The following is a 13201-nucleotide window of genomic DNA, read 5'->3' as shown; positions in this document are numbered from 1 at the left end:
AGCCTATCAAGGGAATTCGCAAAGTTTCCCTACCAGGCCTCTTTCCAGCCCCAGATCTGGCATGGCCCACCAGTAGTCTCAGCTCTTGCTGGTGGGTGTTGCAGTCTAGCCCAGACAAGCACAGCACACACCAAGCTCTGGCTTTTGTGTGTGTCAGTGGGTGGTATGGCCTCCTGCCCTAGCTTCCTCCCCTTGTCAGATGAGTTCTGCGGTCTAACCTGATTAGGCCTATCACCACCCCCAGCTCTCCGTATAAACTGGTGGGTGCTGAAGCCACAAAGAGGCTAGCCCACAAGTCTGCTACAGAATCTGCCTCCAAATCTGGTTCTCTTCGTGTGGCCCAGACTATGCTCCAATGCAGAGCAGATACTAAGGCCTATTCCAGCCAGGCAAGTCCCTCAACCCCATCTTTCACATGGACCAACACATACTGCTTAGTCCAGCTCAGGTCTCCCATATGTCTGACCGAGACATAACCTCCAATTTTCCCCTTCTGGTCTTAGCTTCTTGCACATGAGTGAGTACAATACTCCTGTCTCTAGAAGTTTCAGAAGTTATCCCTGCCCTGTCAAAGATGCCCGTCCATTCCAACACATCCCAAGCCTCTCTTCCTCAGGTAATCTATAGGCCCTCCACCTGAGGGGCCAGGATGCTGTGCTGTGGCACAGTGTTCTCTGCCTTCCCCACATATGTTAAAAAAGAAAATAGGCAACTCTGCTGGCACATTGGTATGGTTAACACAGACTTGGCATTAACTAGGCCCAGAATGGCCGCCAACTACTGGCTGCTTTTCTCCCAGAAGCGTAACATTTACATAGGTACAAGGCAACCGAGACAGTTTCCTATAGCTAGAATTTAAATTCTTGCAATCTGTGGTTGATTGAATCTCTATATGCAGAACGCATAGATACAGAGGGTCAACTGTATAAAACAAAAAGTAATGGGTAAAAATTGTCACAATAGTAACAGATGTTATGATCTGTTGTTGTATGTTTTGTATCTTTCGGGAATTATATTAAGTTTTTAATTTGAATTAGCCCATTTCCCCCGACTGCCACGTCATGGTGTATTCACTATTTTGCTTCCGCATTACACAGCAGTATGAGATTAGGGCGACCTCCTAAACAACATGTGCATGTTCTCATTGCTAATGTTACGTAGCATCATTACAACATCAGTCTGCATGTAAACATTAAAGTGAATTTTAAATGAAAAATGTTTTATCTCCTTGTGCATTGTTACCTTTTTATTAATAAAATTATTTACTAATATGTTATTTTTAGAATTGAGCTGTTTATAATTTATTCATCAAGTGATTCTTAATAAATAACGGCTTCTTTAATGTTTTAGATATATTTCTATCCGTTAAATTGTAATACAATTAAAACTAGCTAATTTTCTCATCTCTGTGGCAAGGTTTAGTGGTTCAAAGTAGCTCCCACTTTCAGTCTCTGATATTAAGAAATTATCAAGTGAGTGGAAAAGACAGATCAATATATAATAAAGAGTGTAAAATTCTATAGAATAGCTTTGTCCAATATGCTATGCAATCTCAAAGACATGACTTCTTGCATCAGAAAAATGATAAGAATCCCTTAAAAAGGATATGGAAAAGTAAATAGGAATTGGTCACGTGGATAGAAAAAAACAGCCTATACAGATTCACCAACAGAAATCTAAAAGTATATGGTATAAAAAAGTAAAAACCCATGACATGAATGGTGAAGAGACTGTTACTGTCAGAAAAATGTACTTTGTCATGCATGTAGCTGGTGCATGTGTATGTTTCAGACAGCAGTGGAGAACAAAGCAGATGAGATTGGCTATGATCAGAGGATAAAAGCGTTGTTTTCTGTGACTGGTTTATCCTTAGAGCAAAGTAATTTGGATCCATGGGAGATGTTCATTCAAAGAAATGTCATGGTTTTATTTTCATTTTACACATAAATAGTTCTTGTGGCAAAGCAATGACTGTGGCAAAGACAGAAAATCCTGAAGATAAGAAGACTTAATAAATGAAGGCTACTCTAATCCCCATAAAAGACTAAGGGATTTAATCTAACACAAAGACAAATAGAAAATATGGAAAATATATTGAGTGGTGGAATAGACAGAAGACCTGTGTGGTCGATGTGTGATGAAGAGGAGGAGGAACCAAATGATTCTTTAGCACTTTCCCTTTGGTAGTGACAAAATACAAAGCATATATTTCAAGGAAAATATCGCTTGCATTATGACCTAACTACATTCAATCACTCAGAGTCCAATTAGCTTTTGTTTATTTCATGGAGATCAATTGTACACTTAACCTTATCTGGCTTAAAAATATTTCCCATTAGTACAATAAATGTGAGAACCTTTGCATATGTTATAGTTCATATGTTTCAACAGCTGTTGGCGTGGATGGGGGGAGAGAGATACCTTACTTCATTCACTGGGGGAGTGTAGGCTAGTATAGCCACTATGAAAGTCAATATGAAGAGTGCTAAGATAACTGCAAACTGATCACTGATCTGCCCTACGACCCACCTATCCCACCCCTGGGTATATATACAAAGGAAATGAAATCTGCATATGAGAAAGTGATCTGTAATCCTGTATTTATAGCATACAATCTATAGTAACAACAACATGGAAACAACCCAGATGCCCATCAAAAGAAGAATGGAAAAAGAAAAGAATTGTACATCTACTCCATGGAATACTACTCAGCCATTAAAGTGAATAAAATGCTACCATTTGCAATAAAATGGTTCTAACTAGAGACCATTATGCTCATTGAAGTAAACCAATCCCAAAAGGAAAAATACTTTATGTTCTCTCAGATATAAGGCAACCTTCATGCTAAATACAGAAGAAGTGTATATATACATACATATGTATATTCACCTAGAGGAGCTGTATGATGGAGACTAGCATACCAGGAAGTGATGATATATTGCAGTATGCATCTCTACTCTTGAATAAAAGAAGGGTTCCCCATGAAACTGTTAAGTATATCTTTACAAAATGATGCTGGAATTTCTACCATTGTCTATACCTATAATACCACAAATACACTTAAATAGCAGAATGACGGGCTTGTGACTGGTATTGAAAAACTATCATATTGTATTCATATGGGGGAAACTAGTGGGAGGAGGGTAATTGGGAGAGTGGAAGGGGAAATCCCTGAGTCTATAGAACTGTAACATGAAAAATAAATATTAAAAGAAAAGCATTTACCTATTATGATATATTAAGTACTGACAGGTTCAATGTTTTCATTTTACTCTAAAATGAATGCAATGGAATATATAAAAAGAATTCACTTATTGAATTCAAAGACAGCATTTTTTATGTTTTAACATGTTATCAAGTATCTTATTATCCTGAATGATATTGGAAAAAAATAAATAATTCTATAAAGTGAAGAGCTATACCTATCATTGCAACAAAATATATTACATCTGAACTACTTACAAAAAAAACTGTCACATTTGTATTTTACTGTTTCTCCCATACCGTAGCTATAAATTTCACAATGGATGACAGCTTAAGATGTTAATTCAATGAAAACCTCATGTTTCAGACAGTTCTTTTCTTCACATCTCACAGAAATCTTACAAGTAACCAATGATGCTTTATGCTGACTAAATTAGTAATTTCTCCTCAGCATTAACATCCTGCTATTATCCACTCGCAGGTGCTAGACAGTTGCCAATGCACATTCTTGGACTCATGATAGTCAAGTAGTGCAGAGGCTTACATATGGCTATATACCTCTCAAAGGCCATGGCTATCAGCAGCACCATTTCTGTGCCCCTAATAGCATGAATGAAGAAGATCTGAGTTATACAACCCCCAAAAGAGGTCACTTTGTGCTCTCTGAAAAGATCATAGATCATTTTGGGGGCTGTAATAGAGCAAATCCCCAGATCAAGAAAGGAGAGGTTGGCCAGCAGGAAGTACATGGGAGAGTGCAAGTTAGAGTCAGAGGCCACAGAGAACACAATGAGGAGGTTGCCCATCAGACTCGCCATGGAGAACACACAGGAAAAGAGGAAAAGAAGAACTTGAATCTCCCACGAATTAGAGAGTGCCAAGAACACAAATTCAGATACTGTTGAGTGGTTGGCTCTGTCCATTGGCTGTGTGAGCATTAACTGAGTTTAACATGACCTGAAAAAGAGAATAAAGAGAAACCCCTGCCCCCCCCCAAAAAAAAGAGTTACTGATGCCCTAGCAACTAAATAGAAACATCCTGTGGACTGCTTCTACATGAAAAGCTAATAAAGGAACCTTTGGTCTCTAATTCTGCATGTAAGGAACTGGGAGGTCAATATTTCCATCCTTACAAGACAAAAGCTTGAATGAGTTGAAAATCAACATTTCATTGATCCGATGCTTCACAGGAGAAACCACTGCTCCCAAAACTGGAATGGAAAACTACAAAGGAAAGAAACGTAGTGTAGCAGAAACCTACACACAGGAATCTCCATGGTAATCAGGCCAGGTAAAGAAAATCTACAGGATAATTAATAAATAAACTAATTATTTAACAAAAAGGGACATGGCACAGACAAGATTGAGAATTAAAAGCTTCAAGGGGGTGAAATCTTAGAAATGTTTCAGCACTTCTGTTAATATTTCCTTTGGAGGCTATATTTAGGTTTTCACAAAGAAGACCAGAGGAAATTGAATGAGTTCTGCCCTAAAAAGAAGTTATTTCATCAAAGCCTAACCGGCTAGGATTTTTTCAGAAGTTAATTCACCTGTGGCAAGTTAAATAACCCAATCCAGGACTCTTTTGATATCCTAAGGCCTGTAACTTTGGAGAAGAGAAAGTGAGAAGTACTTGGAGAGGACACGACTCAGAGAAACAGGGTAGTGACAGGCTGTGGTCAAATTACAAAGCAGTGCAGTACTTCTTCTATCACTATTTACCTACACACACAAAAAACAAATAAATAAACAACACAACACCTATGCACCATTGTTCCTTTCATTCAATACATTTTGTCCAACTTAAATCAAAAAATAAAAGGCCCAATAAAAGGCAATACAATTTGAAGAGCGAGACCAAGCATCAGAACCAGACTCAGACATGGTACAGATTTGTGGATCACCTGACAGAGAATTGAAAATAACTGGTTAATATGTTAAGGGCTCTTATGGGAAAAAAAAAAGTTCAACATGCGAGAACAGATGGATAATATGAGCAGAGAGATGGCATTTCTAAGAATCCAAGGAAAGCTCCAGAACTCAAATATGCAGACAAAATGAAAGGCAGAGGCAGGTGCTTGGCATAGCATTTACAATGCTGGTTTTGATGCTTTCGTCCCACTCTGGGTTGCCTGGTGTGTGTCCAGGCCTCTCTGCTTCTACTCAAGCTTGCTGTTAATGTGCATCCTGGGAAGCAGCAGGTGATAGTTCAAGCAGTCTGACATTTGTATTTCTGCATCAGCTTACTTCACACAACTTTGTGTTCCCAAGTTGCATCCATTTTGCTACAAATGCTAGAATTTTATTATTTTTAATAGTAGAATACTGTTTCATTGTATATACATGCCACATTTTCTTTATCCATTCATCTGACTATAGACACCTGTTGTGAGCAGCAGTGCTATAAATGTGGTGGTGTAGGCACCTCTTTGATTAATTATGTGCAAGTCTTCGGGAGTAAAAAACCAGTAGTGGAATTAACACATCAGATGACAAATCTACTTCTAGGTTTTTAAGGAATCTCCACACTGCTTCCTGCTATGTCTGCACTACTTTACCTTCCCACCAGCAATGGAGAAGTATCCTCCTTTTTCCACATCCTCACCAGCATTGGTTAGTTTCTGTGTTTTGGACTTCAGCCTTTGTGACAGAAGTGGGGGTGATAAGTCACCGTAGTTTTGAGTTGCATTTCTCTTACAGCTAGTAATGTTGAACATTTCTTTATATATTTGTTGGCCATTTTTATTTCAACTATCTGTTGATGCACTTCGCTCATTTCTTTACTTTATCAGTGTTACAAGTCACATTGCATGACCAGGGCTTGAAGACAGAGTGATGCATAATAAGAAAAGACAGAGAAAGAAGTTTTTGAAAGTGCACAGGCCACAGGGTTCCTCTTTCAGAGAGAGGAACAAGTCAATGCCTGTCCCAGTGGCTTTTATTCATTCGAGGAAACAGATTTCATATCAACTTAATTCACCTGTGAGTGTTTTCTTCCTGACTAATCACTGTCCAGCCAGAAGGCCCTCAGGTGGACACTTGCATTCCCAGAGAGGAGGAGAGCAGAGCATGTGGCCAATTACCTTAGGAAGATGTGCTGCTTGAGGCCCTGGCCTTGCCCACCAGGGTCCTTGTCAGCACACTGTTACTCTCAACAGCTTCCCTTCCCACACACCTGGCACTGGTCTGTCTTGGTCCTTCTCTGGCTGCTCAGGAATGTCCTTTTCCTAATGACCCCAACATACTTTAGGAACAACAACACCTGCACCTGAGGGTGCAAATTGGTGAAGAACAATGGATTCAAACAACAACAGCAATAGAAACAATGACAGGCTCAAAATGGCCAAGATGACATATCTTCCCCAATTGATCTATAGTCTCAGTGAAATTCAAATTCAAATTTCAGTAAAGTATCACTGAACTGATTCTAAAGTTTACAGGCAGGATGAAAGCACCCTAAACAGGAAATATAATATTAAAAGAGAAGAAAAATGTTGGACAGCTGATTTCCTGACTGCAACACATACTACTAAAACCCTACAATAGTCAAGAAAATGCAAGGGGAAAAACACAAGGCCAAGCCACTGGCACACAGAAATATATTCAACTGATCTTCGACAAAGGGACAAAAGCAGAATAATGGGGCAACGACAGTCTTTTCAACACATAGCTTTGGAATGAACTGATATATATATAAAAAGAATTAATTTTGGTATAGTGGGTATTTGATGCAGTAGTTATGACCGTACTTGGAACACCTTCATCTCATTGTAGAGTGCCTAGATTTGAGTATTAAAACCAGCTTCCTGCTAATTCAAACCCCAGAAGCATCAGGTGATGGCTGCTTTTTGTCTCTGTCTCCGATGCGGGAGACCCAGACTAACTTCCAGGCTCCTGGCCCTGGTGTACCTAGTGTCTGTTATTGATGGCATTTGGTCAGTGAATCAACACATGCAATATCTCTCTGTATCTGTCCGTATTTGTCTGTTTACCTTTCATAAATTTAAAAAATATTTTAATGTTTCAAATGACTAATCTAGATATAGATCAGATACTGTCAAAGACATTACCTCAAAGTGTGATTAGACTTAAGTAAATATGAAAAAAAAACTGTCAAACTTGTAGAGTATAGTACAGCATAAAATCTCGAGCTTTCACCCAATAGTATAAGTCTCAAAATGAAACAACAAAACAATGTAAGTTGCCCAACGACCTTAATAAACACCTTCTAATGTAGCACTGCAGATCGAAAATCAGCATGTGAAAAGATGCTGTACATTAAGTTCACCAGAAAAAATAGCAAGTTAAAATAACAATGAGATACCCGACAGATTCATTAGAATGGCTTAAGTCCTAAACACTGATTCTGTCAAATGCTGGCAAAAACGTAGCATTGCACAGGCAGCCACTGTCAGTGAAAAACCAGGAAGCCATCAGAGGCAGGTGTTGCTCCTAAGGTATGTTGGAGTTCATCAGAGAAAGTCATTAGCAGCCAGAGAAGGATCAAGAGAGACAGTTTCAGGTTTCTGGGAAAGGAAGATAAAAGAGAGTATTACTACACTGACAAGGTTCCTTGCAGCCAAGGCTAGGGCCTCAGGCAGCACACCTTCCTAAGGTAACTGACCACAGGTTGGGCTCTCTTCCTCTCTGGCCACGTGATCCACCTGAGGCCGTTCTGGCTGGGACAGTGATTAAGCAGTAAACAAAGAACTCATAGGCAAATTTAGTTTCTTGAATATGGCTCCCCAGATGAATAAAAGCCTTTGCAAAAGGCACTGAGTTATTGTTTCTGAGAGGAACCCTCTGGTCTGCCCACTTTCAAATACCCATCTGTGTATCTTTCCTCATTACAAATCACGCCTCGTCAAACCCTGGTTCTTGCTGCGCTGGTTGTGAGAAGTGCTGCCCGGAAGAGAAAACCTTGAAGAGGGGAATGATGGCCATCTAAAGGAAAAGGAGCGACCAAATTGAATGCTGCACTGAAATTGAAGGTAGGGGAATCAGGTGACTGCTGAAGCACAAAATGTTCCATGTTGTGACTGCAAGTTTTGTGAACTTGCTGGAGGAATCAGGTACTGCCTCTGATTACGTGCCATCCCCTCTTCAAACCCTGGTCATCAGGAAACCTTGAAGAGGACCAATCGCTACTCAAAGGAAAAGGAGCGATCAGATTGAAGCAGCTACTTAAAAACACGAGATTTGATACGGCAAGAAGAAAAAAAAAACGAAGTAAAATTGCTGAAGTTCGCATCCATAGAAGTTTCTCTGTCTACTAATCTAAAGTTGCTCTGTTCTTCATGCATCATTATGTGCTTTGTTAAACCGTAAGCCCTTCTGGGTGTTTGTTACTGCCCTAAAATGTCTAAAGATCTATGAAATCTTGGAATAATTCCTGAGAAAATCTTTTGCCATCCATCATGTGATTTCCAGAGATATTTATGTCTTTTAACAAAGCATTGTTGATACTATGCTTAAATATCCTGTCTTCTAGGTAGAACATTTCCCTGAGACTATGAGATTACAATAGTTTGCTAAAGTAAAAATTGCTTACCTATTTCCTGTCTAACCTCAAAACCTGTGTGAATGTTTTCAAAATTTAAAACCGCTCTAAAGTAACAATGAGTAAAAATTATGTGTGTTCTTTTAAAAGCCTCTTTAGACACTGAGAATTTTATGTGATATAAATTAAAGGAATCAGAAGTCAGAAAAGACCACATGCTAACCATTTCAGTTAAACTTTTTTCTGTTTTTGTAGCTGATGTAGGTAACAAACTATTTAATTAATTATTTGTTTATTTATTATTGCATCTCAAAAAGTTTCTGGATACATTTATTGAACTACTTGCTTTCCATAGCTTTGCTTAAAATTTTTAGGTCTAACTTTTACTTTGACCAAATAGTTTAAATCTTTGACATTACTTTTACCTCTAAATGTCTAAAAAAAAAAAAAAAAAAAAAAGGCTGAAGCTTTGACTTGGAGGCTTTTAGCTGTTCTCTGAAAAAAATCTTGAAAAATAAGTCTCTCAACTGGGAGAGATTATAACTACCTTATGCCTTGTGTTATCCAGGAATCAACAAAGAAGAGCCTTCAAGCTCCAGGCAGTAATACTGCAGCTAGCACCTGGGAGAAAATCTCCATTCTACCAGGAACTTTTAAAACAACCCTAAGAATGCCCTGCTGCTATTCCTTAAAGCACACTCTCTTTGAGCTGTGTGAAACATATGGAGTAGATGTTGCTCCCATATTCCTACCACAACTGGAGTCCGTTCTTCTGGGAGAGGGAATAGAAGCAGCTGGATAAGCTAATGGATAGTATGCAGGAAGAACAAAAATAACTAATCATCAGCTGCAACAAGTGTGTTTTTTTTCCTTAGACATTCATAAAAATAAAAGGGAGCAGATAGCTCTGACATAAACTACATGCTTTGAGAAGGAAATCTTGCTAAGTTCTTCTGCATGCAAGGCAGCCAAAAGCCGAAGCCGTCAGGTGCAGGTGTTATTCCTAAGGCATGTTGGAGGTGATCACGGACATTCCTGAGCAGCCAGAGAAGGACCAAGACAGACGAGTGCCAGGTGCGTGGGAAGGGAAGCTGTTGAGAGAGTAACAGTGTGCTGACAAGGACCCTGGTGGGCAAGGCCAGGGCCTCAAGCAGCACATCTTCCTAAGGTAATTGGCCACATGCTCTGCTCTCCTCCTCTCTGGGAATGCTAGTGTCCACCTGAGGGCCTTCTGGCTGGACAGTGATTAGTCAGGAAGTAAACACTCACAGGTGAATTAAGTTGATATGAAATCTGTTTCCTCGAATGAATAAAAGCCACTGGGACAGGCATTGACTTGTTCCTCTCTCTAAAAGAACCCTGTGGCCTGTGCACTTTCAAAAACTTCTTTCTCTGTCTTTTCTTATTATGCATCACTCTGTCTTCAAGCCCTGGTCATGCAGTGAGTCCTGAGAACTCTTGTTCATTGCTGGTGAGAATGCAGAATAGAACATAGTGCAATGGTTCGTTTTGTATGTCAATTCAACTGGGTTAAGGGATGCTCTACTATCTGTTAAATTGCTTTAATTGTATCAGTGAATGTGTTTCTGGGATAGATTGACAGTTAACATCATTAGACTGAATAAAAGAAATCTGCTTTCACCATTGTAGATGGTTGTCACCATATCAATTTATAGCCTTAATAGAACCAAAATACGGAGCAAGATTGAAATCCCCCTCACTCCCCTCTTGTTTTGTTTTGTTTTTTTGAACTGAAAACATCTGTCTTCTACTGCTCTCAGATGCCAGAGTTCCTTGGTGGTTTTTCCTTCACACTGCATGGTTTACAGCAACCACCTCCCATCCCAATTCTCAGGCCTTCAACCTTGACCTGCAAGTTACATTATGAACCTCTGGTTTTTCCAGCCTCTGTGTTCAGACTGACCTGTATTTCTGGGCTCTGCAAATGATGGTTAGTACATTGTGAAACTTCTCAGTCTCCATAATCTCATGAGTCAAGTCCCATGGAAAATCTCAGATAGCTAAAAGTGGTGTAACAATGCTGCAAAGAAAAGGCAGAACCTGAAATGCCAATTAGTAAGTGAAAGAAATCAAGCCGTAGGCTTTTTTCTGCGGGACTCTGCTTACAGGACATTCTCCAAAAATCAAACTGTGGAGACAGTGAGAAGATCAGTGTTCACCAGAGAGATTTCGAGGGGACAAATTAACCTGTGTGATACTGTAATGAAACATATACCTCACATTAGTTCATCCAAATCCATAGGATGCACAACCAAAAGATAGTGCCCTAAAGTAAATGTACAAACTTGGATGCAAATTACAAGTCAATGTTGATTCATTGACTACTACAGAGCTTTGCTGAGGGGAAGTTATGTTTACCACGTGGGTCCTGCCATGTACTTGGATGCTCTCTGAACTTCCTATTCAATTTGGTTGATCCCAAAACTGCTTTGTAAGTAGACTTAATTTAAGAAAAATTTCAATAAGTTGTTATGTGCTATTTTTTGTTATCCAGGACGACCAAATCCAAAGTCAAGATTCAACATGTCTCTGAGTTTCAAGTTAGCAATGAAAACATGTTTTGGGAAAATATTTCATTTATATTGTGAGGGTGAAGCAGTGTGATAGTCAGCTAACAAGTTAATTTTGCTCTTTCATAGTTTCCCTAAAAGAAGATAAAATATTCTTTAGTGATATCAGCACAAAACCCAGTCTACATAGGATATGGTATTTATTTTGAAGAATATTGCATGGATTGATAACAGAAAAAAATAGAGTTTTCAAATTTTTCATCAGTTTCTATTAGTATTAATTTACCCAAGTCTTTAATTGCTAAGGGAAATGAGAATGTATGTTTGCTTCATAGAAAGTAAATCCTACTTTGATATTCGGTGCATTCTCAATCAAGATAGGGTAGGAAAAACTGTAACTGTAGAGTTGGTTTGTCATCCAGTCTTTCTCAGTCCTCAAAAGCTGACCTTACGTCTTTGTTAAGATCAGAAGATGAATTGGCTTTGCCGGTGATCTCTCCTTTCTACATCAAACAACTCATTGTATAATAGAGGAACACATTGTATAAAGAAACATGCTCAATTCAATATCACTTTTCAAATTGAAAGTTGAATGCAAATTGCTTCTAACAAATAAAAAGATGAATTTTTCTGGGGCCAGAACTGTGGCTCCCTGCTTATGGCCTGGGAGGGCACCGGAGGATGGTGCAAAGCTTTTGGATGCCACACGTGCATGGGAGACCCAGAAGAAGCTCCTGTCTTCTGGCTTCAGATCAGTTCAGCTCTGGCAATTGCAGCTATTTAGGGAGTGAGCCAGCAGGTGGGAGATCTGTGTATGCGTGTGCGTGTGCGTGTGCGTGTGTGTGTGTGTGTGTGTTTCCTCTCTCTCTAAATCTACCTCAAAAATAAAAATAAATCTTAAAAATGCTCCAGCCACTGAAGCTACTTGGGAAGTGAACCAGATCTTTGTCTCTCTTTCTCTCTGTAAAATCTGACTTTCCAATAAAATAAACAAATCTTTAAAAAATATATATACAAACATACAAGATTTTAAACATGTAAGATTCTTTTATAGACAGGCGAATGTTGCGGTGCACTGGGTTAGGTCACTGCTTCAGATATCCCCCTTCAATATCATAGCACGGGTTTATATCCAAGTGACTCAATGCTTCCAATCCAGCTTCCTGCTAATGTGCCTGGGAAGCAGCAGGTGGTGATCGTGGCCAGCTGGGTTCCTGCTGCCCGAGAACACGATGCAGTTCTGGGCTGTTGGTTTGAGTCTGGTCAGTCCTGGCTGTGGCTGTCACTTGGGGAATAAAATTGCAGATGCAAGTTCTCCTCTCTTGATCACTCTGCTTTTCAAATAAACCTTATTTTTTTTTTAAGTTCTGGGACTCTGCAAATTAAAAATAAGTTTACTTTTTGCAAAAGAAAAAAAAATTGTGAAATGCATTCGTGGTTTTCTCATAGCACATGTTTTCCAGGAGCTGATTAAGACTCTTATTATGTATAGATTTCAAAATATTTTGGACTATAATAATTGTATCTTTTAATTCTATTTTCCCATAAACTTTTTTTAATACTCCTGTGTGTTTTTCAATATGACCATATCCTTTCTTATTCACTTTCTAGCTTGTGAAGCTGAAATGACTTACATGTGGTGTGTGAACTTCATTCAATACAAGAATTTCTTGCTCTATGAAACAATATAAATTTAATTAAAAATTAAAAAGTTTTTAAAACTCATGTCAAATTCAGAGTGTTAATTAAGGTTCCTTTTAGATCAACAGGAAACCCTTATCTGCACTCTATTTTTAACTGCTATCATAGCACCCAGTTTATTTCCTATGTAAAATTCACTACAAATTAGAATCAATTTTATAATTTATTTATACACTTTCTTACCTTTGAATAGTAAGAACTATTGTGTATCTTAGAAACCATGTCTTTTTTGTTCAACATTCTATCTATTGTCTCAAAAATAATG

This window comes from Ochotona curzoniae, unplaced genomic scaffold (genome assembly GCF_017591425.1).
Source record: "Ochotona curzoniae isolate NIBS_2020 unplaced genomic scaffold, NIBS_Ocur_1.0 scaffold_1852, whole genome shotgun sequence".
NCBI classification, from domain to species: Eukaryota; Metazoa; Chordata; class Mammalia; order Lagomorpha; family Ochotonidae; genus Ochotona; species Ochotona curzoniae.
This window is presented reverse-complemented; position numbering follows the sequence as displayed.